This window comes from Aotus nancymaae, unplaced genomic scaffold, assembly GCF_030222135.1.
Source record: "Aotus nancymaae isolate 86718 unplaced genomic scaffold, 86718_ANA_hifiasm-v0.15.2.pri h1tg000077l, whole genome shotgun sequence".
NCBI lineage: Eukaryota > Metazoa > Chordata > Mammalia > Primates > Aotidae > Aotus > Aotus nancymaae.
In genome coordinates, this window is record NW_026988492.1 from 18,044,909 (window position 1) to 18,072,836 (window position 27,928).

Below are 27,928 nucleotides of genomic sequence, written 5' to 3' on the forward strand. Positions count from 1 at the left end.
CCGCCTCTAGAATCAGGAGCTGAATACGTAATGCAGATAGACAGTATGGTCTTGTGCGTGTCCAAGATGGCACACTGATAGAACCAACGATAGATACATTAATTAGGAGGTTCTGCCTAAAAGATGAGAAAAATGAAATAATCAATATGTCAAGGAGGACTTGTTTGCGGTGATGGATGGAACATCTGGTAAGTGGTGACCCCTGGAAAGCAGTCAATATTGATGGAGTCAGATGGTCATTTGGGGGCTGTTTACAAAGAGGGTGGGGCACAAAGGTGCTGCCCTCTCTGAATGAATAGACTGCAAAGCTTTGGAGAAGCCAGTCAAATCTTGATGTGGAATAGATTTCATGAATAAGCAATCTTGGGATTTATCTAGGCTGAAACATACTCATTCTAATAAGTCCTTCTTGGCACAATTAGCCTTTCCTTTCCCTCCCCACGTTTTCTTTTACTTTATTCTGTGTTCTCTCAGCAGGAGAAAATTATCCAACTGCCTCTCATAATGCTCTCCTTATAGAATGTAAGCTCTGTGAAGGTGGGGGAGATTTGGCTTGATTTTCTCCTCCCCTGTTATATCTCCAGCGTCTACAGCAGCAGCTGGTGCTTAGTACATGCTCCATCCATATTTATTGGAATGTCTGGATTTCCCCTTTTGGTTTTTCTTTCTACTTCTCTCTGCTTTCGCCTCGAAAAAAAATTTTTTTTTTGAGACAGACTCTCGTTCTGTTGCCCAGGCTGGAGTGCAGTGGTGCGGACCTTGGCTCGTGCAACCTCTGCCTCCCTGGATCAAGTGATTCTCCTGCCTCAGCCTCCCGAGTAGCTGGGATTACAGGCATGCGTGATGACACCCAGCTAATTTAAATATTTTTAGTAGAGATGAGGTTTTATTTATCATGTTGGCCAGTCTGGTCTCAAACTCCCAACCTCAAGTGGTCCACTGGCCACAGCCTCCCCAGGTGTTGGGATTACAGGCCTGAGCCACCGTGCCTTGCCTCTACTCTTCATTGCTTTCCGCTCACTCTCCTGTTTTGATTTGCTGCCAGAAACCTGAGCTAGCTAGGATAAAAACAAATAGTAGAAACCCTTGTATGGTGCTGAAAGCATCTCGAATTTATCCACTCCCTATCCCAAACACTCTCAGTAGAAAGAATCCATTGTGTAACAATTCTGGCTGATTCATCATTCAGTCTGTGCTTGATTACTTCCAGGATGGGGAGCTCACTTCCATTCTGAATTCTCTATTGCATTTCTGGAGTTATTTAACTGTTGCATTCTCTTTTCATTTAACGTGATATGCCTTCTTACAACTTTCATACACCCATGGTCTTACTTAGCATCAACTGAGTAAGTCTTTGGACAATCTATTATTTGAAGAAAGATACGTTCCCATTCCGCACCCCCAAGCTAAACTTAGTAGTTTATGAATTCCTCATTTTCCTTGAAATCTGCTTTTGGCTCCGTGGTAATTTGAGGATGTATCCTATTAAAATGCCATGCTCAGAGGTGAATCTGTTAAAAACGAAACAGTAGTTTGACCAGCATAAAATAGAGTAGGATTATTTCCTTTCAAGAACTGAAAAAGCACACATATATGAGTTGCAGTAACAGGCTCAAACAAAACTTTTTGCAATGACATTTAAAAAAGCATCCTCGGCCAGGTGCAGTGGTTCATGCCTGTAATTCCAGCACTTTGGGAGATCAAGGCGGGCAGATCACTTGAGGTCAGCAGTTCAAGGTCAGTTTGGTCAATGTGGTGAAACCCCGTCTCTACTAAAAATACAAAAAAAAAAAAAAAAAAGTGGTGCGAGCCTGTAATCCCACCTACTCAGGAGGCTGAAGTGGGAGGATCACTTTAATCCAGGAGGTGGAGGTTGCAGTGAGCTGAGATCATGCCACTACATTCCAGTCTGGGTGACAGAATCCATCTCAAAAATGAACAAGCAAGCGAAACCATCCTGATGTTTTTTCTTTTCATTCATGCTTCTGTCTCTTCCACGATATTGTTTTTGGTTCTCATTCCAGCCTGTGAGGGTTACTTTGCAGCTTGATCATGATCCATTTCTGGGCATTTATTCCTTCTAGATCTGTATCATCTGCATAGTCCTGGGTCTGCATCTTCCTAGGTAAGGTGAGCACGTATCCTGGGTCTCCATCCACACTACTGATAACAGGGTTGATCAGGACATCCCCAGAAAGCAGATCTTGTCATCTCACTAGAGACCTTGCTTCATGCTCTATGACTGTAATCTACTTTCTTCAGGAGGGTAGTATCTCTCTGTGCAATAGATACACATTCAGCTAACATTAGACCATCTCATATACCCGATCTTGCTGAAATTGTGACGTATGTCTGAATAGCATGCTCTTCAGCTACAATTATAGTAGATCTATCAAGAAAGAAAATGTGGCTGGGCGTGGTGGCTCATGCCTATAATCCCAGCACTTTGGGAGGCCAAGATGGGTGGATCACTTGAGGCCAGGAGTTCAAGAGCAGCCTGGCCAATGTGGTGAAACCCCATCTCTTCTACAAATACAAAAATTTGCTGGGTGTGATGGCACACACCTATAATCCTAGTTACTCAGGAGGGTGAGGCAGGAGAATCGCTTGAACCCAGGAAGCAGAGGTTGCAGTGAGTCGAGATTGAGCCACTTCCTTCCAGCCTGGGTGACACAGCGAGACCCTGTCTCACCAAAAAAAGAAAGAAAGAAAGAAAGAAAGAAAAAAAAAACAAATGTGAAAAGATCAAGTCCAAGAGAGCTTAAAGAGGAAAGGAAAAAAAGGATGGAAGGAAGGAAGGGAGGGAGGGAGGGAGCAAGGAAAATATAAATATACAAACCAGACACTTGCCCCTTACTGTGGAAGAGACGGGAGGGGTTGAACTGTGAGTAGAAAATTGGACTTCTGGCCACGCACAGTGGCCCACTTCTGTGATCCTAGTACTTTGGGAGGCCTGATCATCTGAGGCCTCACTGAGATCATCTCCCACTCAGGAGTGCGATACCAGCCTGGGAAACATGATATCTCTACAAAAATCACAAAAAAACACATCTCTCCAAAATCACAAAAAAACTAGCCAGGCATGGTGGCATGCATCTGTAGTCCCAGCAGGTTGAGGCTGCAGTGAGCCGAGATCACACCACTGCACTCCAGCCTGGGTGACAAAGTGAGACCCTGTCTCAAAAAAGAAAAAAAAAAAAAAAAAATTGGACGTTTTCTGAGCCAGCTGGAATATACATGGAATCCTGAAAACTATTTGATCGGTTCTTTATTTCAGGTTCAATTCATAAGCAGGGGCTCTTAAACTAAATGGAATTCAAAATCAGTTGCTGGGGAGCTTGTTTAAAAAGCAGAATCCTGAACTCCACCTCCGAGGTCCTGATTCAGTGGGCCATGGTTGGCTTGGGGAGTTTGTGTTTTCATTGAGGTTCCTTAGTTGCTTCTGTGGCTGGATGCCAGGGGTTTATTCTAGGTTTGGTTGCTCACCACACAGAACCAGTTGCTGAGACAAGGAGCATTGCTAGGGAAGAAAGGCTTTATTACCGGTGATATCAGTTGGAGAAACACGAGAGATGAAACCTCAAGACCCTCTCTACTCCCCAACGCCTCTAACTAAAGGCAGGGGTTTATATAGCAGGGAAAGAAAACAGGATGGGTAAGGAAGATGAGCTGGCCAACAGGCAGCAGGTGCATCTCATTGTCCGGGTGCAGTGATCTGGAAAGCCTCCGTTTCCTGATACCATCTGGGAGGCCTGGTCAGTTTCTAAGAAAGTAACTCAAATAAGACAAACATAAGTTTTTCAAACGTCAAGCTTATGGGAGAATTGGCCCATTTTCAGTTCTGATGCAGTTGGATGATAAACCACATGTGGACAAACAGCCACAGTGAGCCACGCAGTGCTTCACACTTGGCTCTTGCTGTCTAGTCTCCCTGTCCCCCCACTGCCCTCCATGATAAGGCTCCCCTAAACCCTTGCAAATGCTATTGTGTGTATGTGTTTTGAGACAGTCTCTCTCTCACCCAGGCTGGAGTACAGCGGCATGATCCTAGCTCACTGCAGCCTTGAACACCTGCGCTCAAGAGATCCTCCCTTCTCAGCCTCTCTTGTAGCTGGGACCACAGATGCATACCACCACACAGGCTAATTTTTTATTTTTTTTTAGAGATGGGAATCTCACTATGTTGCCCAGGCTGGTCTTGAACACCTGGGCTCAAGTCTCACACCTTGGTCTCTCAAAATATTGAGATTACAGGCATGAAGCACTGCGCTCAGCCTGTTTTTGTTTTTTTTTTCTCTTTACTTTTACAATTCTTCCTCTACATTTAAGTTGACACATCCTGTGATCTGTTCACTTGCAGCCTAGTGTCCTAATGCACCTAAATGAGGTTACATGCGTACGATTAAGGCTTAAACCACAAGCGTTGCTGGAGATTGGGCCAGGCATCTCAGCAGGCTCAGGTATGGCATACTATAGGATGGATTAAATCTTGTATACCCTGTAAGCAATGCCATGATGTGGTCGCCTTCTCTGCATTTACGCAGAGACAGATCCAAACATACAGCCTGTGAATGTGGTGACAATAATATCACTTATTGGACAATGACTACGGGCCAGTTACCTTGTATTTATTATCCTTTTTAATCATCCTACAAGGGTACATCTGGGATTGGTAGGGCCTGAAGTTTGTATAAGTTGGGAAGCTTGGTTTAAGAAAATGAATAAAGCCCAGGTGTGGCAACTCACACCTGTAATCCCAGCACTTTGGGAACCCAGCATAGGTGGATTGCTTAAGCCCAGGAGTTTGAGACCCGCCTGGGCAATGTGGTGAAACCCTATCTTTACCAAAAAAGAAAAAAAAAAAAAAGAAGAAAACCAAAAATTAGCTGACACGGTGGCACGTGCCTGTTATCCTAGGTACTTGGGAGGCTGATGTGGAAGGATCCAGGCTGCAGTGAGCCGTGACCACATAACTGCACTCCAACCTGGGCAGTAGAGTGAGACCCTGTCTCAAAAAAACAAACAAACAAACAAAAAACAAATATCCTTCACCCCCTCTAAAAAAAGAAAATGAAAAAAAAATGACAAATACAGGATGAGGTACAGGGCCTTGGAAGAGACCCATGTAAGCCGGCAGTCCTGGAGATTCTTTCATTAGCATCACTGCAAAGCCCCCTGGGTCTTTGAAAATGCTAAGAGACACGAGTGTAACCTGTGGTGCAATTAACAAAACTGACTCGGCAAGTTCGAACACCTTGCCGGGGATCATACAGCTGAATATGGTAGAAGTGGGATTGAACCCAGGTGTGCCTCAAACCAAAGGTTACGCCCATACTGCCCTGACAAGTAACAACTCGGCTTTTCTAGTGAAATGCTTCAGTGGCTGCCTGCTGTTCTTGGTTGTGGTGGCATCTCGTTTTAGACCTTCCCTGCACACCCTGATTTGAGGACGAGAACAAATGAGAAGATTTGAAGTGAAAAAGAACACTGAATTGATTTGGAAGAGAAATTTATCTTCGGGGAGGTATGTATTCTGTCTCACTCTCTCTAATCACTGAAGATTCACTAAATTATGGGTCCAAGAGTTTATTTCTTTTCTTTTCTTTTTTTTTTTCTTTTCTTTTCTTTGACAGGGCCTTGCTCTGTCCCAGGCTGGAATACAGTGGTACAATCTTGGCTCACTGCAGCTTCAACTTCTTTGGCTCAGGCAATTCTTCCACCTCAGCCTCCTGAGTAGCTGGCACTACAGACTTGTGACACCACCCCTGGCTAATTTTTTTGTTGGAGACAGAGTCTCGCTCTGTTGCCCAGGTTGGAGTACAGTGGTACAATCTTGGCTCACTGCAATCTCCACCTCCTGAATTCAAGTGATTCTCCTGCCTCAGCGTCCCGAGTCGCTGGGACTACAGGTGCACACCAGCATGCCTGCCTAACTTTTGTACTTTTAGTAGAGACAGGGTTTCACCGTGTTGCCCAGGCTGGTCTCAAACTCCTGATCTCAAGTGATCCGCCCACCTCAGCCTCCCAAAGTGCTGGGGTTACAGTCATGAGCTGCGGTGCCCAGCTGGTTAATTTTTTTTTTCTTTTTTCTTGTAGAGAGGAGGTCTCACTATGTGACCTAAGTTGGTTTCAAATGCCTGGATTCAAGGAATCCTCCTGTCTTGGCCTTCCAAAGTGCTGAGATTACAGGCGTGAACCACTTCACCTGGCCAGGTCCAAGAGCTTAAACACTATTATTTTTATTTTTATTTGAAATAGCAAATAGAACTAAAATAGAATTTTGTTATTCAAGAATATTTAGCACAAAGTCTTGATATAAAGATTGCTTGTGAATGGGAAGGAAAGGAGAGGTAAGTAACTCATTTTTTGAGAGACTATTACATGCAAAGAATATAATCCATGTGAACCTATGGGATGGACACACAAATCTCAGTTTTGCCAATGATTGAGCAGACTGAGACTCAAATTAAATAAATAGGTCAAATCTATACTGTTATCACAGCACAGAAGAGGCTGCTATTTGTTTTAAGTTTAAGATAAAGAAAATTTCTACAAAACACCAAGTCAAATCCACATGTATTTTAACAAAAATTAATTTAACCCAAGATAGTGGTTTTCTGCAAAAAAAAAAAATGAGTCTCATTTTCACAGATATGAAATATGATTTATCCTATATGGCACTGCATCACTGACATTTTTTAATTGCAGTCTATTTAAGGGGTTAGTTAAAAAGAGTTTGAAGGACCTATTAACACACAGAAGAAAAATGTGACAGAAGAGGAAGAGAACAGACAGTCCCAACTTCTAATTGTGAAATCAGTCCGTGCTTGGGTTCAGTGCGGATTTGCAGCAAGCTCATTAAAGCCCGGTAAGGGACCATCTCTCTACCCAGAGCTGACTGCGTTGAGCCCCCCTGAGAAGTGATCTGACTGTTAGTCTAAGTCTTTCTGACATATAGGGCTATATGTCAACCTCTGACCTTACAAAGGTGGGAAGTTTCCTTGAGGGCTTAGGAAATATTTCTCTCCCTTGATCATCTGTAGAGAACTGTTCCTAGATTATTCTCGACAAAGGAAAGTAATAGTTGTGAATGCAAACTTTGAAGGTCTTTGAATACACAAAGTAATAAAGAGTAGTGTCTGAGCCTTACAATAGGTAATAATGCAAACCTTAACTTCTGCCTGGAACAATTTTATCCCAGCTTTGTACAGTGAGAACATGCCAATTTCACACAATGGTAAGAAACTAGAATTTTGGTCTTTTTTTTTTTTTTTGACAACTGGACATTTATGTTGTATTATGAAAATTATACTGTAGAGGTATATTTTCTCTTGTACATTTTCCCTTTGATATTTTCTTTTTTCTTTTTTAGAGACAGAGTCTTACTCTGTTGCTCAGGCTGGAGTGCAGTGGCACGATCTTGGCTCCCTGTAACCTCTGCCCCCTGGGTTAAAATGATTCTCCTGCCTCAGCCCGTCCAGTAGCTGGGACTACAGGCATGTGCCACATTGCCCAGCTAATTTTTGTATTTTTAGCAGAGACCGGGTTTCATCATTTTGGCCAGGCTGGTCTCGAACCCTTGACTCAAGTGATCCACCCGCCTCAGCCTCCCAAAGTGTGAGCTACCGCGCCCAGCCCCATTTATATTTTCATCTTTTCAGAGGATGTCTCAAACAAAAGTCATCAATTTACTTTGAGTCGATACAGCACAACAAATATTTAAATTCAAGAGTTTGCCCTTTAATATGGTCTCTGCAAAAGTACTGTAAAATCTAACAATTCATGATAGTAGTGTTTAGGTTTCTATTGCTTTCTTTTCATCATTTTCATAGATCACGCTTCCTGGATTTTTCTCAGACTCTGTTGCTAGCGGCGCACTGATTTCAACCCAGCTGCATTTCTTCGGTTATCTGTCTGGACTGTTTCCTGGGTCTGAGCAGGTCTTATCTGCAAAGTGCTCACTCAGACCACCGGAGCAGAGGCAGCCAGCTGGGCGCATCAGCAGTTGGCATGCTTTTCTCACTCAGTTTCTAACCATATGCCTCATTCCACGTTTTGGCACGGGCTCTCCGCGAGTGTGTAGGAGCAGCGTAATCGGCAGCAGCAGCCTACTCCAAGGAGGTAGCCCTTCTGAGATAATCAGATCTGCTTCCTCCACGGCTCTGTGAATTTTACCTTGCCCCTCTACAGGGCGAGAGCCTCTGATTATTGCCATGGTGATCAATTTGTCCCCCGGGAACCAACCAGAGACCATCACACTGATTCTATGCAGGCCATTAGGTAATGCTGAGAATCTTGGAGAGAATTGCATTTTTCTATGAGAAGAATCCCTGTGGACGACCGGTGCGAGGTTTAATTGGACTGTATAGATAGTGCTGACTGAGAGGGGACAAAGGGTCTAGGGAAATAGTCACAGAAGTGAACTGACTGATGGGTTAGTCATATTCTGCTCCATTGTTCTTTTTAAGATACTTAACAGGAAGGAGGTGAATCTCAGTATTTTAGGGCCAAAAGCAGGAGGCTATTTGCAAGTAATGGATTTGCAGATAACAAATAGTTGGGAAATTTTTAGAGTACAGCATGCATTTAGGACTTCATTCCTAGGACACCTGAAAAGTAATTGTTGCTTCTTAGAGACCAATTACTAGACATCAGCTCAGCTGGAGACCACATTCCCTTTCTTCCCAGTTCTTGCTGGGATTTTGCCATAGATGAACTAACCACTCATGGGCACCTTTCTGGACCTTAGGAACCTCATCTCTGTCTTTGCAGACATGGTCCGATCAACCTTGCTCTGATCCTGGAAACTCCATTGTGGGGTTGAGCACTGCAGCCCTCTGTGAGCTCCTTCTTCAGTCTTCGCACCGTGATTTTAGGATGTCGTCTTAAGCCATTAGTGAGAGTTCTGTGGATTCACAGGCATGACCAACTTGTTAATATCTCTACAATTACGTGCATGCTGTTCTATGCTCTGTCTACAGGCCCTCGGGTAAAAGTCATCAAGGTGACTTGCCCTGAGTGGTCATACAGTCAATTAGAGGAGGGAGGCAAGACTAATATTAAGTCATCTGGCTTAAATTGAATGCACTTGATGGTTAGAGGATTGCATTGGCTTTGCTTGCTATTTCTTGCTGTTCACATTTTCCAACTTCAAAGTCTATTGGGCTAGTTTAACAGAGTTCCAACTATGCGAATTCCTATGTTCAAATTCTCTTTTCCCACTGGGATTTCCATGCCTAGAAAATAAGAATGTCAGCAGAGAAGAAGAGCATCCCATTCTGGAATATTCTAATCCAGAGAATTGCATTTTTCTATGAAAAGAGTCCCGTGGACGACCGGTGTGAGTTTTAATTGGACTGTATAGTTAATGGTGACAGAGAGGGGACAAAGGAGCTGGGGAAATAGTCACAGAAGTGAACTGACTGATGGGTTAGTCATATTCTGCTCCATTGTTCTTTTCTTAGATATTTAACAGGAATGTGGTGAATCTCATGAGGTTCCACCATGTAAGAGACTGTATGTCTCCCCCCATGTAGGTTTCCACAATCACCTTAATACCATTTCTATTCAAGGCTCTCCACAACTTCACCATCACTTTCCCTTCCACCTTCCTGTACTTCAAGTGCACACATACAGGGTGCTATTTATTAACAAACAAGATTTTGCTCTGTCTCCCAGGCTGGAGTACAGTGGTGTGAACATGACTCAATGCAGCCTCGACCTCCTCCTGGACTCAAGTGATCCCCCCGCCTCAGCCTCCGAGTAGCTGGGACTACAAGTGCACTCCAGCATGCCTGGCTAATTTTTAATTATTTTGTAGAGACAGGAGTCTCACTATTTTGCCTAGGATAGTCTTGAACATCTGGCCTCAAGTGATTCTCATGCCATGGCCTCCCAAAGTGCTAGGATTAAAGGTGTGAGCCATTGTGCCCAGCCCACAGGATGTTATTAAGTTAGCTGAGACCCTGCTTGGAGCCCTCTTCTTCCCCAGAACACTGAGCTGTTTCTTTCACTCATCACTAGAAAAGATTTTATATCCCCTCCTCTTCCCTGATGACTTCCAGAGATGAGAGGAAAGCTGACCATTCCCTTTACGGGGAGAAAATTAAACTCAGTGGCCCCTTTCCTTGATGTCATCTGGATAATCTATGTCTTAATGTATGTTGTCAAGTTGTGTTCATTTGAACAACTACTAAGCAACATGTTTTGGACCATTTCTGATAAAGTTTTCCTCTTCTATATTCCTATACCTGATGATCTTCGTCAGCCTAACAAAACTAGCAAACTATTATGCACTAAATGTGTCACAAAGTGATGTACTAGGTAAAAACTAAGAACGTGAAATCATTGCAAATGCACATAGACACCAAATAGGACCTAAACAGGCACGCTCAATGGACATTTAGCAGATGCTTCTAGAAGATGATGGTGATGATTCATGAGATTTGGTTAAGCAAATCACAGCTGCTCAAAATATGATTGAAAATTCCTTAATTTTAGTTGACTGCCCCAAACTCTTTGGATTGTAGATTTTATTACAGTTATCTAGCAACTTTTCTGATTTTGTTTAATGTTTGGAAAGTTTTATTTCTCCTAAAGTTCAGGCTTTTTTTTTTCTTTTTTTGGCATTTTCCTTTTTTTTTTTTAGGCAGAGTTTAACTCTTCTTGCCCAGGCTGGAGTGCAGTGGTGTGATTTCGGCTCACTGCAACCTCCACCTCCCGGATTCAAGGGATTCTCTTGCTTCAGCCTCCTGAGTAGCTGGGATTGCCGAAGTGCGCCACCACTCCTGGCTTATTTTGTATTTTGAGTAAAGACAGTGTTTGACCACATTGGTCAGGCTGGTCTCAAACTCCTGACCTCAGGTGATCTGCCTACCTCAGCCTCCCAAAGTGCTGGGATTACAGGTGCGAGCCACTGGGCGGGGCCTCCTTCTCCTTTTATTTTTGATTCTTTTGCTTTCTAAAACTTAATTTCTGTTTCATACTCCTTTTCCCATAGCTTCAGTACTTCCTACAAAATGCTATTGTCATAACTTAGCAATATCCTTTCATTGTTTCTCCATATTCTGGTTGCGATAGCATTCGCTCTTGGTGCAGACACTGTAAGTAGCAAAGGAAAAAACAAATCCTTTACTCATTAATCATTGTCTCAGTCTCCACGTCAACTGAGACGGTGACAGGTTAATCATGAAGCAGGTGTCCATCTGTATCAGGCAGTGCCTATGAGCAGTGGTCATCAATGAGTCATCTCTGAATCAACAACTTCAGTAGATGATTGTGTACTTTTCAAATAAAGGTCAACCATTTGGGCTAGGTGAAACCACTGGTTGACCCAAGGTGCAGCAAGTCATGTAGAAGTCCAAAAATTGACACAAACATCAGCTGACAGTGGTTTTGAACCTTTGCACTTTTTTAAAATAAGGTTTCTTATTAAAAGACGCCTTTTAGTACGTTTAGTAAGGTTTCTTTTTCAACACATTGATTTCTTTGCCAAAGAACTTTATGGACTAAGGGTAGTTTCAGATGGCCCTAAAATTTCACTTTTAAAATTCATTAAATTGCATTTAAGTTTGTTTTATGTCTTATGAGACTCTCCAGCTTATGAAAATTTCATCACTTTTTAAAGTTAATTTCATTAATCTTCCTAGTCATTCCTTGATTTTATGAGATATGAACTAATGTTATGAGTTCTTCTCTGTGAAAAAATGTTTAAATTCCTTATTAATTTCTATTGAAATCGGTTTAAAATGTTACCATGTAGAAAAATTGATTCCTTTTGTTTAAAGCAGTATATATCAGACAGGGCTGTTTTTAATAAATAGGCTTAAACATTGTATCTGAATTAAAAATTAAAAACAATTGGAATGGGCTAAGAGTTGAGGTAGGGCTGGGTACAGAGGGTCACACCTGTAATCTCAGCACTTTGGGAGGCTGTGTTGTGGAGATTGCTTGAGCCCAGAAATGGTTGAGCCCAGGAATGGTCGAGACCAGCCTGGACAACACAGCGAGACCCCATCTCTACACAAAATTTAAAAAATTAGCTGGGTGTGGTGGTGGAGTAGCCTGGAGTTCTAGGCTGAGGAAGGAGGATTATTTCAGCTGGCGAGTTTGAAGCTACAGTGAGCTATGATGGCACTGCACTCCAGCCTGGGTATCAGAGCCAGACATGACCTCAGAAAGAAAAGAAACAGAGTTGACCTTGAAAAAAGAGAATGATAAGGACGAGGAATTCTGAAATTAGCAGACCTGATCTGAAGCGTAGGCCAAGCCCTAACTGGTTGTGAGACCTGCAGCGGGGAGTGAGCTGCTCCGAGTTGTTCTCACGTGCATAACAGAGGTGATGATGGTGATGCTGCCTCCCTGCCTTTGGAGGGTTTTTCTGAGGAACACAGGAGCAGAGTGCTTAGCTGCTTGCTGCATGGCATGGACTAAATATTCTATTTTTTAAAGCAAGCTTATTATTTACTTTCTGCTTTTATGTTTAAAAACTAGAGAAAAGCTTTTTGTTTAGAATGCTCACTAGGGGGCTAGGCGTGGTGGCTCATGCCTGTAATCCCAGCAGTTTGGGAGTCTAAGGCAAGCAATCTCTTGAGGTCATGAGTTTGAGACCAGCCTGGGAAACATGGTAAAACCCAGTCTCTACTAAAAATACAAATATTAGTTCGGTGGCTCATGCCTGTAATCCCAGCAGTTTGGGAGTCTAAGGCAAGCAATCTCTTGAGGTCATGAGTTTGAGACCAGCCTGGGAAACATGGTAAAACCCAGTCTCTACTAAAAATACAAATATGCGCCTGTAGTCCCTTAGTCCCAGTTACTTGGGAGGCTGATGTGGGAGGATCACTTAAGCCTGGAAGGTTGAGGCTGAAGTGAGCTGAGATTGCACCACTGTACTCTATTGTAGCCTGGGCAACAGAGCCAGACCAGGTCTCAAAAAAAAAAAAAAAAAAAGATTGCTCAGTATGGGTGGAAGACGTGACTGAAGGTATTCCCACACTTAAGAAAAAAATGTAGTGATATGACTAAGCCCTGACCTGTAAAGGAAGTGCCATTTTCATCTACTCTGAGTGAAACTGAACCTAAACTAAGTCTTTTTTTGTTTTGTTTCTAACTGACAAGCGAGAATTATATATACTTATGGGATACAGTGTGATGTTTCCATGCATGTATAATGCATTGTGGAATGATCAAATCAGGCTAATTAGCATATCTATCACCTGAAATATTTATCATTTCTTTATGGTGAGAACATTTAAAATCCCTTGCTATTCAGCTTAATACTAGAGGACAACTAACTAAATATTCACCCCCCATTTTTTTTTTTGAGATCGAGTTTTGCTCTGTCACCCAGGCTGGAGAGCAATGGCGTGATCTCGGCTCACGGCAACCTCTGCCTATCAGGTTCCAGCAATGCTCCCACCTCAGCTTCCAAGTAGCTGGGATTATAAGGGACTGCCAGCAGGCCTGGCCAATTTTTGTATTTTTATTCGAGAGGTGGTTTTGCCATGTTAGCCAGGCTGGTCTCGAACTCCATACGTCAAGTGATCTGCCTGCCTCAGCCTCCCAAAGTGCTGAGATTACAGGCATGAGTCACCGTGCTTGGTTTAAAATCCACTTTTTAAGATTTCTTTCTTTCTTTCTTTCTTTTTTTTTTTTTTGAGACAGAGTCTCATTTTGTTGCCCGAGCTAGAGTGTGATGGCGCATCTTGGCTTACTGCAACCTCCTCTGCCTCCCAGGTTTAAGCGGTTCTCCTGCCTCAGTCAGCCTCCTGAGTAGCTGGGATTACACGTGCGCACCACCATACCCAGCTAATGTTTATATTTTTAGTAGAGGCAAGGTTTTACTATGTTGGTCAGGCTGGTCTTGAACTCCTAACCTCGTGATCCACCCGCCTTGGCCTCCCAAAGTGCTGGTATCACAAGTGGGAGCCACCACACCTGGCCTATTTTTTTTTTTTTTTTTTAATACAGATGAGGGTCTCTTTCTGTTTTCCAGGCTGATCTTAAACTCCTGGGCTCAAGTGATCCTCCTGCTTTGGCCTCCTGAAGTCATGGGATGACAGGTGGGAGCCATTATAATCTGCCTGTTAAATGGTGGGAGCCATTTAAATCTGCCTGTTTTATCACCTTTCACCCATTTCTCACGTTTCTCCAATCTCTCATCTGTTCAGACAAAAGGAAGTTGTGGATTCAGTTAAACAAATCAATTTAAACTTTTTTGTTGATGGGGGTAGTGGGGTGAGGTTCTCTGATCTAAAGCCCAGCTGTGAACTTGAGAGAAAATAATCACAAATCTATGCCACAAATAACTGCGGGTACTCAGAATCCCCAGGGCTACATCTACAATCATAAAAATCTGCAGTGATGGCTTAGGGCTGCCCTTCAGGCCCCAGCAACCTTTATCCACCGTTTTTCCTTTTCTTTCTTTCTTTTTTTTTTTTAGGAAGAGTCTTGCTCTCTTGCCCAGGCTGGAGTGATCTCACTGCAACCTCCGCTTCCCCGGTTCAAGTGATTCTCCTGCCTCAGTCTCCCGAGTAGCTGGGATTACAGGCGTGGACCACCATAGCCAGCTAATTTTTATATTTTAGCAGAGATGAGTTTTCGTCATGTTGTCTGGGCTGGTCTGGAACTCCTGACCTTGTGATCTACCCGCCTCGGCCTCCCAAAGTGCTGGGATTACAGGCATGAGCCACCTCATCCGGCCAATGGGACTGGGCTTTGAACAGTGGATGTACCTAATTAATGGGAAGACAAATAAATTAAGTTATCCAAGTTTTCCTTTCAAATGGTGTATACCCAGTGGATTCTCGTATAGCAAGTAGAACCTAAAAACTGAGAACTCAAACATAAAAACTGAACTTTCAGTAAACCAAGGGTTTAGTTTTTAGCTTTCCTTCCTTTTTCCAATCATGGTTCTGGAGGTACTAAGCAGTGTGGAATTCTCCAGAGATGCAGGTATATGCAGAGCAGCATTTTGTTGCATTAAATGATTCATATCATTCTTAAATTTCTACATATAGTCTGGGAGCAGTGGCTCATGCCTGTAATCCCAGCACTTTGGGAGGCTGAGGTGGGCTGATCACTTGAGTCCAGGAGTTCAATACCAGCCTGGACAACAAAGTGAGACTTCAGCTCTACAAAAAATAAACAAAATTAGCCTGGCATGGTGGTGTGTGCCTGTAATCTCAGCCACTTGGGAGGCTGAGGCAGGAGAGTCGCTTGAACTCGGGAGGTGGAAGTTGCAGTGAGCTGAGATCATGCAACTGCCCTCTAGCCTGGACAACACAGTGAGACTGTCGCTAAAAGAGAAAAACAAATTAACCGAGTATGGTGGCACATGCCTGTAGTCCCAGCTACTCAGGAGGCTGAGGTGGGGGTGGGAGGATCCCTTGAGCCTAGAAGGTTGAGGCTGCAGTGAGCTATGATCACATCACTACAATCCAGCCTGGGTAACAGAGCGAGATCCTGACTCAAAAAAAAAAAAGAGTTTCTATATATATGTAGCCCTAGGAGGGTAAAACAGATAGAAATTCTTTATAGTGGCAATTAAGTGAACATTGAAGTCTAGAATTACAAATAGTTTCATTTTTATGAATATATTTGAGATTGAATTAAATTTTCAAAAACTAAATGTTTAAATTTAGTTTAAAATTGTTGTATATGTTAATTATAATATATATTTTTCCTTTATTTTAATTAATCTCTTTATAGAAGAAAGCATCTTTTTAAAAAGAACATACAAATATTTGATTTTTCACATTTACATTACCTTTTGGATAAAATATACTCAAGTTTTGGACATAGTTAAAAAATTAAAGAATTCTTTAGGTGATTACTGATAAGTGAGCAAAAATTAAGTATCTTCATTATATTATAATTATTGATTTTTGTGGAGAGGCAAAGCAACTTTATGAAATTATAATTTATGAGGTACGTATCTTTATGTTACTTATCTAATCTTCACTGGTGCACTGACAAAACATTCTGACATATTCAAAAGTCATTCAGCCACCTGCTGTTTTACTGATTTTTAGTTACATAAAATTCATAGCTTAATATACTGTTTTTTAAATATTATGAAGATGTATTTGTCAAGGTGGGGGAACAATAAACAATATTATCTTTAGCTGGATTTTTAATGTGAAAATATTTGGACAAATATGTGTCTACATTTGTCAATTGACCCTCTGGTCCCCAAATGTTAGCAGCAGGTCTAGAACGAGGCAGAGTAGAGCATCTAAAGGGAGACAGTTACTCTCATTTCCCTACTGAATTCTAGAGAAGATTTTATAGAAACATCCTTTATAGCCACATGGCAGAAATTATTTTGTCTATACTGACCTCATAGAAATTGACCCATAGGTTGGTCGCAGTAGCTCACGCCTGTAATCCCAGCACTTTGGGAGGCCAAAGTGGGTGGATTAAAAGGTCAGGAGTTCCAAGACCAGCCTGAGCAACATGGTAAAACCCTGTCTCTACTAAAAAAAAAAAAAATACAAAAATAAACCGGGCGTGGTGGCTCAAGCCTGTAATCCCAGCTACTTGGGAGGCTGAGGCAGGAGAATGCAGCCTGGGCAACGGAGCAAGACTCTGTCTCAAAAAAAAAAAAGAAAGAAAGAAATTGACCCATGTATTTCTGTTAATTGTATTTCCATAGTCAAAGTTCCTTGACGCCAGAAGTTGCTGTGTCTCTCACAGTCCTGGTCTATAATAACAGACCCTCTGATAGTAGAATTGCATCAAATATGGATCAAGAGAACAAAAAGGCATTAGAGGGTAGAATTTATAATAACCACTCTTCTAAAAAAAAAAGTGGGATTGATGTCTTATTGTGGGAAAAATTAGAGACATTTTAAAGTTGTCATTTTTTACCAAAACTGTGCTTAGATTTTGTCATTTTAGCGATGAGCATATTTATGTACTGTTCCTCTACAAAAATGTTATGCACCTACTTTGGTATTTACATGAAATTGGAAGCCTTGTAGATGAGTTAGTAACTGTCTTATCATATGAGGTATGCATCATACTGTTATTACGTGAATTCAAGATAAAAATACATTCAAAGTTCATTCTCTACAGAATGTACATTATCATCTCAGTTCTATTTTTTTCCTTGTAAGTACTTTAAAGTAAAAACACAGAGCTTTTTGTACTATCAAAACACATCTGTGAAAATGTGATTGCGTCTGTGCTGATGTTAACGTTTGCTGAATTTTTCTCACTTTACTGTCAGTGAAATTAATCTGGAGAGTTTTACATGTGGGCCATGTGACTTGCCTCTAGGGAAAAGTCTTGAACTTTTCTCCCTAGAACCTGAACACACATGTCTGTTCTCTAGTTATTTCGAGATAAAGGATGGCTTTGAGCAAAAGTGATCTCTTTTCCTAACAGCTGCTGTATTTACGGGAAAATGTCCCTGCCTGTGACCGTCTGATGATTCTATCATCTTATCTGTTGAACAGTTGAGTAGCTTAACATTGATGATTTCTCATGTTTCTTGTGACCTTCGGGGATTCATTCCTTGCTGGAGGCTTCAAGGGTAAAGACCTGAGTAGTAAGCTACTTAACTCCTAGAGAAGAGAGAGCCTATTTTCATCTTTCCATGTGTTCCAGATACAATACTTTAATTTTCTAAGTGTCTAACGGTCAATGACGTGCCTTTGCCTGTGGTATGGATTGCATCAGATGCCCAGAAAGCATGATTTATAAATACTTGATGCCTTTTATATTCTTAGGTGAATGGAATCTACAATAAGTATAATGAAGATTAGACACTTGTAAAATTTGGTTTCCAGGTAGCGATATTGTAAATTTTAAGTGCTGACGATCAACTCAGAGCAGAAGTTTTGTGAAGTGATCCGAGGGTGTGCATTTGTCGTCAGGATCTCGCTTTTATTTTATTTTTATTTCATTCTCTCTCTCTTTTTTTTTTTTCCTTAATCTCTGTTGGACTTGGCCTATATAGCATTTAAAGATTTAAATTCCTAGTGGTGTGCCAAGGCTTACATCTCTAATCTCAGCACTTTAGGAGATCGAGAACGGGGGATAGCTTGAGGCCAGGAGTTTGAGACCGGCCAGGGCAACACAGGGAGACCTTGTCTCCACATAAAATAAAATAAAATAGAAAAAGAAGAAAATATTCAAATTCCTGGGCCCACCATTTACTTACCAAATAAAAACTGTGAGCAGGATGGAAGGAGTTGGAAGTTACACTCCGTATGTTCCACTTCCCTCTCCACATTCGTGCTTCTGTCTTTACTTGGTACCCAAGGGGCTGGTCTGTAGGGACATCACCCAGCACCTTGCCTTCCGGCTTCCAGTGGGAGGCAGAGCAGGAGACAGGAGGGAGTGGGGAGAGTGTGTCTGGATATTTCTCTCTCCTAACCCCGCCTCTCCCTGCAGGTTCTTTCTAGCTGGCTCTCTCCCTTCTAAAGGTCCTATCAAGGTAGTGCTCTCTACAAGACTCCTTTTTGTTTTTTTTTTTTAATTGAGACAGAGTCTTGTTCTACTGTGGAGGCTGGAGTGCAGTGGCACCATCATGACTTCCTGCAGCCTCCATCTGCTGGACTTAAGCTATCCTCCTGCCTCAGTCTCCAGAGTAGCTGGGACCACATGCATGTACCACCACACTTGGTTAATTTTTCAAACTTTTTTTTTTTTCACAGAGATGGAGTCTCACTATGTTGCCCAGACTTGTCTTGAACTCCTGGGCTCAAGTGATCCTCCCACCTTGGCCTCCCAAATTGTTAGGATTGCAGGCATAAGCCACTGCACCCAGTGTACAGGCCTCTCCTTGATCCTGGTGGTTACTTCCTTCCTTGTGCCTGTGGTCCTGGGGCTGTTAGCCCTCTGTTACTGCACTCTCTCTTACGGTTCCATCCCTCCCTCCTTCCCTCCTTCTCTCTCTCTCCTCCTTTCCTTTCCTTTTTCCTTTTCTTTCTTTTTTCTTTCCATCTGTCTGTCTGTCTCACTCTGTCTCCAGGCTGGAGTGCAGTGGTGTGATCTCAGCTCACTGTAACCTCTGGCTCGCAGCAACCTCCAACTCCCTGGTTCAAGCGATTCTCTTGCTTCGCCCTCCCCAGTAGCTGGAATTACAGGCACATGCCACCACACCCAGCTAATTTTTGTGTTTTTAGTAGAGACAGGGTTTCACCATGTTGGCCAGGATGGTCTTGATCTCTCGACCTCATGATCAGCTTGCCTCGGCCTCCCAAAGTGCTAGGATTATAGATGTGAGCCACCACACCTGGCTTCTCTTATGGTTTTCTTACACTCTGCTTGTGTCTTTTAAATAACCCTTTTAATAAATTCTCCTCAAATGACCGACTTTGAGTATATCATCTCTTTCTACTTTTTGCTAGACTCCTGATACGGATTTTTAAATATCCATCTAAAATTTGCAAGATCTCTTTGTTCCTTTGTGATATATCTTCTGAGTATACTGAATTTAGGTAGAATGAGTTCTCATTCTGTGCATGCCTGTAAATGGTAATTTTTTAAAATTTTGACTTTTGAAATAAAATTTATTGCACCCGTTTTAAGTGTACAGTTTGAGTTTTGAAGATTGTATATGACTGTGTAATCATCTTGACGATCAAGTTAAAGGACATTTCCATCAAGCCAAGAAGTCCTGTCCCCTGCCTAGCTCCTCTCCTCACCAGCCCCAGGCATAAACCGATCTGCTTTGTCGTTATAGATTAGTTTTGCCTGTTCTAGAATTTAATATAAATGGAAATTTACAGTATTTATTCTTTTAAATTTTTTTGATACGGTGTCTGAAGAGACCTGTCGGTGATAGAGGCATTCAAACCTCAGACTTCAGGTGGGGCACAGTGACTCACTCCTGTAATCCCAGCACTTTGGGAGGCCAAGGCAGGTGGGTCACCTGAGGTCAGGAGTTGGAGACCAGCCTGGCCAACATTGCAAAACTCCATCTCTACTAAAAATACAATTTTCGCCTGATATAGTAGTGCAGGCCAGTAATCCCAGCTACTTGGGAAGCTGAGGCAGGAGAATTGCTTGAACCTGGGAGGTGGAGCTTGCAGTGAGCCGAGATTCCACCACTCCATGGAACTCCAGCCTGGGCAACAGAGAAAGACTCTATCTCCAAAAAAAGAAAAGGAACCTCTCCTCAAACTCTACACTATACAGTTGATCCACATAACCAAAAACCACTTATATCCCCAAAGCTATTGAAATAAAAAAAAATATTTAAAAACCTGTCCATTGCCCAGGCTGAAGTGCAGTGGCAGGATCATTGCTCCCTGCAGTCTTGAACTCCTGGGTCAAGAAATTCTCCTACTTGAGCCTCCCGAGTATCTAGGATATCCTACTACTTGGGTGTGTGCCACCATATCCAGCTAAATTTTAAAATGTTTTTTGTAAAAACAGGATCTCTCTATGTTGCCCAGGCTGGTCTTGAACTTCTGGGCTCAAAGGATCTACCTGCCTCAGCCTCCCAGAGTGCTAGGATTACAGGTGGGAACCACTGCACCCAACCTATTTATTCTTATGTCTAGTTTTCTATTCATCATATTTTTGAGATGTAGCCTTTTTGTTGTGTCTATAATTGGTTTGCTCTTTTTTGTTGTTGTTCATTAGAATTCCAACGTATAAACACATATCACAATTTGTTTATTCACTTTGCTGTTAATGAATATTTGAGTTTTATCTAGTTTTTGGCTATTGCAAGTAAAGCTGGTATGAGCATTCATGAATGTCTTTATGTGGATATGTTTTTATTTTTTTCCGTAAGTATCTGGGAGTAGAATGGCTGGATCATAAAGTATATGTTTAACTTCGTTAACTGAAACCTTTATAATATTGCTCTTACAAACCATAAATATATTTATCCATTTACTTAAATCTTGTTTAATTTCTCTGAGTAGTATCTTATGGTTTTTGGTGTTGAAATTTTGTATACCATTTTCTAGATTTATCTGCAGCTTCTTATGTTTGTTGATGTTGTTTTAAATAGTATAATTTTTTAAACTCAATTTTTTGTTGCTGATCTTTAGAAACACAATTTTTATACACTAATGTTGGAACCAGTGACCTTGCTGAATTTATTTAGTATTTCTAATAATCTCACTTTATTTTGCATGTTGTCTGTGAAAATCATTTTAACTGCAAATAATGAGCAATTTGGTTTTTTGCTTTCTAGTTCTAATGCATAGTTTATTTTTCTTGCCTTATGACACTAGCTAGACCTATATGATTTTTAGTAAAATTACTGTTAGCATCTTTGTCTTTTTCTCAACTTGGGAAAAGCTTTGAATATTTCACAGTTAACTGTGTATTTTGGGGAGACATTGTCAGATTAAGGAAGTCCTTTCTATTCGTATTTTGGTAAATGTTTCTTTGTTATCATGAATGAGTATTGAATTTCCACAAGTGCTTTCTGGGGGTTTATTCAGATGATTATCTCCATCCTTTTTTTTTTTTTTGTATTACAATGCTGAGTTTAAAGAAAAGTATGCTTTCAATTTACATTTTATAATTTTTATAAATTTTGATTAAAATCACTTTTCAAGTTTTTTTTTTGAGACGGAGTCTCGCTCTGTTGCCCAGGCTGGAGTGCAGTGGCAGGATCTCGACTCATTGCAACCTCTGTCTCCTGGATTTCAAGCAATTCTCCTGTCTCAGTCTCCTGTAGCTGAGACTACCGGCACATGCCACCATGCCCGGCTAATTTTTGTATTTTTATTAGAGAAGGGATTTCACTATATTGATCAGGCTGGTCTCAAACTCCTGACCTCAGGTGATCCACTTGCCTCGGCCTCCCAAAGTGTTGGGATTACAGGCATTAGCCACCAAGACTTTTTATCTTTTATATGGGTGATAAAAGCATATGTTTTGCAAGGTATGGTGGCACATGCCTATGATTCTAGCACTTTGGAGGCTGAGACTGGAAGATCACTTCAACCCAGGACTTTAAGACCAGCCGGGGCAACATGGCAAGACCCCATCTCAAAGAACAAACAAACAAACAAAAAAGAAAACATTTATCTAAACTCTGAAACCTATTTATATTTTTAATCTGTTACAATGCATATGAATTGTTTTATTTCTTGTGAACCTACTATTCAAATAATTATCACACCTAATTTTAGAATGAGTAATAAGTATGAATAACTAAAAATAGGGAGATAATAATTAGTAAAACATATTCTTTCAAAAACATATTTGCATTAATCTGGAAGTCAAACCGGATTAATGGGGAAGTCCAGCTGCAACGTAGCTATAATAGAGACCTCAGTGATCCCACAGGGACTTCTAAACTGAGATGTCTTCTGTGTGAACCCACCTTGAGGAAAGAGTCAAGACTTTCCAGTCCTCTTTGGGGCAGTAAGGGGAAATGGGCTGCCCTCTGGAAGCAGCAACCTTTGACTAAGGGCACTTCCTGGAATGGGACAGTGCTGGGGATTCCATGGCCAACATTTCCAGCAATTGGGAGTGAGGCCTTCAATTCTGATGGGGAGATCTGGGCAGCACACCCCATCATCCACTACACCTTGATGTTTAAGAAGATAGAATATTAAGCTCGGCGTGGTGGCTCATACCTGTAATCCCAGCACTTTGGGAGGCTGAGGTGGGAGAATTACTTGAGCTTAGGAGTTTCAGACCAGCCTGCGCAACGTGACGAGGCCCCATCTCTACATAAAAAATACATTTTTAAAGAGGATATGATATTAAATAATTGATAATTGGGTTAATCCATCTTTGTTTTTTCTTTCTTTTTTGTTTTGAGATGGAGTGTCACTGTATTGCCCAGGCTTGAGTGCAGTGGCATGATCTCTGCTCACTGCAACCTCCGCCTCCTGGGCTCAAGCGATTCTCCTGCCTCAGCCTCTTGAGTAGCTGAGATTGCAAGCATAGGCCACTGCGCCCGGCTAATTTTTGTATTTTTAGTAGAGACGGGGTTTTGTCATGTTGGCCAGGCTGGTCTCAAACTCCTGACTTCAAGTGATCTGCCCACCTCGGCCTCCCAAAGTGTTGGCATTACAGGCATGAGCCATCACGCCTGGCCCATCTTTCTTGATAATGCTTTGATTTTGTTTATATAGTGACCTACAACAGTTTATACTGTGCGATGGTGTGAAAAGGTGGAAATTAGAGTTAGAAGGCTGTTTTTTGATTTTTCATTTCAGTTCTGCCATTTTGCAGCTCTGTGTACTTTGGAGTATGAAGTATGGTGACCTAAGGTATCTGCATCTTGGTTTTCTATTCTGATAAGCGAATAGTATACTTTAAAGTCGAGAGGCATGAGAAATTAGCAAACTAAACTGTTGACTTATACTTTCCTTTTGTATTTTTGCTGAAGAATTTTCCAGTTGACGTTTGTGGATTATATAGTTATTCACAAACCAAATCTCATGGAGTGATTTGAAAATATTTGATTGCACTGTTTTAGAAGCTGGGTGAGATGGCTGACGCTAAGGACATCTGAATAACTTAATTAGTCTCACATAGTGACTTTCTCTATAATACATAGGAACTAAAAGGCAATGGCCACTTTAATAAGACACCTACTTGAACTCTGCGAAGAGCTCTGCCCTAATAATTAGCTTTCTAGTTAGTTTCAAAGGACAAAAAGTATATCTTTAATAGAAGGCCAAATGGACTCTGAAAGTTGATATTATTCAGGGATGCGGTTTTGCAGTCAAGCACAAATATTAACATAAATAGACACACGGAGTAATCCATACTAGTGAGTTGCAAATTTCGAGGAAAATGCCTCCTAAAATTTCCCCGCTGAAGACTGCATAGCGGCTCCTCTTTGAGTAATCTTTTCCTTGTCTCGTATTTGCAGTAATCATTCTTTTCCAATGGGACATATGTGGTCGTCTTTCTTTTTCTGTGGCACGATTATCAATTCATAAGCAGTGGATGTTTGAGGCTGAATTTTAGTTTCCTCTGGACTAAGCTGGATATTCTTCCTGTAGCTGATCCTTAAAGTACACGCCGAACATGGAGGCTGCAGCTAGGTTCAGAAGGTGAAGTGCAGCCAGGAAAATCCACCCCGAGTTAAAAACAAACAAACAAACAAACAAAAACAACAGCTAGTTGGTTTGTCTTCCTCCACCTTTGTTATTCTACGCGACTGTGAGATGTGTTAAATCTCCTAAAATTTTCACTAAGTTGTATTTTCTTCTCTCCTCTCCCTGCCCCTGAAATGACATTATGAGATTTCCTCTTGTATGCAAGTTAGTTAATAGCTAGATTTCATCAAAATCAATTTGTGAATAAGTGAACACCTCATAATAAATAACCCACTTTCAAAGTACGTGTTTTCTGGGATTGATCTAACAGCATCCAATAAGTGCTGCCAATATCATTTCACATTAACTTCTGTCACGTTTAAATGCTTTCATAGGCTAATGGGGCAGTTTGTAATTTTGCTATACCTACGTTATTACTCAGATACATGGCATATGATGGATAAATAAGACGTCCGCAAAGGTATTGGTATTGAATGTTCACTGGGGGTTTCCTCTCTTGCTGCCCCCACTTGCAGAAGCTACCCTGGGAGATGAATGTGCCAGGATAAGTTATCTGGGGCTCATAAAATCTTCTTCAGAAGATTGAAATAAAGTCAGTGCTTGCAGAAGACAAATCAATTGTGACATTTCTGAATAGAGTGCGATGCATTTAATTAGCACAAGACATACTAGCAAATGCTGAATTACCCAATAAATCACTGGATGCTGGAACCCATACAGAGCGGGGAATCAGCTGTCTTGTGAGATGTACAGCAAGTGATAATAGGGAATCTGGCCATTTGTATTGTCACTTTGCCCCATTTTCTGCTAATTTTTTTCTGTGTTGACATTTGCGCATAGAGCCCCTGTAATTATTCTAAACTCTCAGCGAACTCTGTCCCCACCTACTCTGAGGATATTTTACAAATATTTGCATTTGCAAAGAACATTCACTACTGTTGATGTGATGTGGCAGATGTGGCAGTAAGGTCCTCTGTAGAGGGGGAGTGCGTGCAGATACAAATCTTCAGCATGGACATACTGAAAAAGCAGCTAACGGGGTCATTGTATTGCTGTTCGTGGAAAATATTGAAGGTGTTGCTTCAGTCATTTTTAAGTCTCACAAAGATATCTACCAGTTTAGGCAGGAAAATGGCTCACTTTCATGTTTGACACCTTTAAAAAAAAAAAACTGGGAACCTAGACACTATTTCAGTCTGTCTTTGAAATGCTGCAGCTTGGGAGCATTGAGGCTTAAATCCAATGTTTTGGCTACTGAGAATCTGGGAGAAAATTGAAAATGAATTCTAAATGAGTCTCGCTGGCTCTGGAAGGCAAGGTGGAACGTTCCCACCAATGAGGGGCACTTGTTAGATAAACTGGTGGTTGTGCTAGTGAAGTTTATATTGAGTAGCTTGCTATGATGTAAATATTAAGATAGCTCACCTAATAAGTACCAGATCATACAGAAGACGCCTGCTGCATACCCCTCACACTCCCTGCTTTGATACTAGGTTAACTGGTGACATTTCAGAGGTAGGTAAAAGTAGAACCAAACAGGTTTTCATTTATATATATAAAAAAAATCTCAGATCTGCAAAGCTGGAGTCTGATATTCTGGAGAAGTGAGACTCCAGAAATACCAGCACCATTTATCTGAAAGCATGGGAGTGTAGCTTGTGTTATTGGGGCTTATAATCACAATGTGGAGAGGAGAAAAAAAAATCTCAGAATCACCAGGGAAGGCTTTCCAAATTATGCAAGGCCCCTATCCTTCCCTCCCCCAGGCATCCTAAAACGTGAAGGGGAAAGAGTTCTTACCCCAAGGAGTCAACAGGGATGAGGAGGCGGCCAAAACTGAAAAGATGGAACTCACAGGCAATCAACAACGTGTGCTGCACAGGCACTGTCCAAATGCATCATCACCTGCCAGTACCTTCCTTGGGTTACGTTTCCTTGTGATAGTGTCTTGCTCTGTCGCCCAGGCTGGAGTGCAGTGGCACCATCATAGCTCACTGCAGCCTTGAACTCCTGCACTCAAGCAATCCTTCCACCTCAGCCCCCTGGTAGCTAATACTACAGGCATGCACCACTGCAGCTGCCTAATTTTTGTATTTTTGTAGAGACAGAGGTCTTACTATATTACCCAGGCTGGTCTGAAACTCCTGGTCTGAAGCAGTCCTCCTGCCTCGGCCTCTGTTTCTTGTCTTCCCCATCACTGCTTGGGGAAGACGAGGTCCACAGCCCCAGGCAGCTGAGTCTCGATTAGGGTACACCTGCCCTCCCAATCCCTTTCCTTAACCAAAGTCTGGTTGAGGAAAAGGGATGTCAGGCAGTTCCGACCAATGGGATGTCTGGGGAAATCTGTTGGACAGTTTCTAGGACAGTTGAATGCTTTAAAATAGAGGTACAGAAAGAGAAATAGCCTTTTCTGTCTCTGAATGAATTTGAAGAGAACTCGAGCTGATGTAGTCATTTTTAGCAATAAGAGCACAGGCCCCAGGACCAAAGCTAGCACCCTGAGGATGGAAAGGCTCACAGGGTGACTGACCATCCAGGTTTGTCTTGGACTAAGGGAGTTCTCAGGACATCTCATTTGAAGTGCTAAAACCAGGAAAGTCCCAGAAAACTGGGACAAGTTGGTCACCCTAGAAAAGAAAGCGTTGGGTGTTTGATGAAATCATCACTGCTAAGTTAAGCAGCTCTGTGGAAGGTGTACCTCTGGATTTCAATCCTTGTGATAAATGTCCTTATTGTTTATACCATTCTGAGTTGTGTTTTATTTTACGCATCTGAAGGTGTCCTAATGACCAATATAGAAGGAATTTTTTTTCAAATAAAAGCCTACACAAAGAGCTGGATGTGGTGGCTCATGCCTGTAATCCCAGGACTCTGGGGAGCTGAGGCAGTAGGATAGCTTGAGCTCAGAAATTCAAGACCAGCCTGGGAAACATAGCGAGACCTTGTCTCTACTAAAAATAATTAGTTGGGTGTGGTGGCGTGTGCCAGTAGTCCTAGCTACCAGGAGGCTGAGGAGGGAGGATCGCTTGAGCCCGGGAGTTGGAGGCTGCAGTGAGCTAGCATGGCTGCACTGCACTCCAGCCTGGGTGACAGAGCAAGGCCCTGTCTCGAACCCTACAAAAATGAGTGGCGCTATGGTAATGGGAAGGTAGGGCCTTTAAAATACGCTCTTTTTAATTTTAAGCCTTTCCTTTACAGTTGTTAACTAATAAGTAGATATTTATTAAAACATGTTTAATAGAGATTAACAGTTCATCACCAGCCATAGTATTTTGCCTAATCATTTTATATTGTTACTCTCTGCTCTAGCAGTGTGATGAATTCTTAGACATATAAATGACATAGAGCAGAGCAAGCCTGTATTATTGGTGAAACATCTTTTACATCAGCAGCAATAAATGTCAAACGAGAAGGTAAGAATCCAAAATGTGAAATAAAGCCTTCATTAGCGTCTTCAGATGATCAAAGAAGCAGGCAGCTTAAGGAGTATCAACAGAAAAGGGGCCTCAATATTACCATATTTAAAACTTATTCATAGATCAGTGTCAGTTCACTATTAGCTTGCGTTATCCTTTCTTTCTTCTTTTTCTCTCTCTTCTTTCTCTCTCTCCTCTCCCTTTCTCTTTCTCCCTCTCCCTTTCTTTCCCTCTGTCTCTTTCTTTCTCTCTTTCTCTTTCTTTCTTCTCTTTTGACAGAGTCTTGCTCTGTTGCCCAGGCTGGAATGCAGTGGCACAATCTCAGCTGACTGCAACCTCTGCCTCCCAGGTTCAAATGATTATCTTGCCTCAGCCTCCTGAGAAGCTGGGATGAAGTGCTCGCCATCACTCCTGGCTAATTTTTGTGTTTTTGGTAGAGACAGGGTTTCACCATGTTGATGAGGCTGGTCTTGAACTCCCGACCTCAAGTGATCTTCCTGCCTTGGCCTCCCA

General features: G+C 41.8%; 1 long non-coding RNA gene across 2 annotated transcripts in view; it reads left to right on the plus strand.

Annotated features, from left to right (window-relative positions):
* Positions 1-27,928, plus strand: part of LOC105719763 (uncharacterized) — a 178,710-nt gene continuing 150,782 nt past the window's right edge. The window contains exons 1-3 of one of the 2 annotated variants that reach the window (XR_010339497.1): positions 1-188; positions 5,368-5,524; positions 13,994-14,060. This is a non-coding gene — a long non-coding RNA (uncharacterized LOC105719763). The remainder of the gene's footprint in view (positions 189-5,367; positions 5,525-13,993; positions 14,061-27,928) is intronic. The other variant, XR_010339498.1, reaches the window with a different exon arrangement.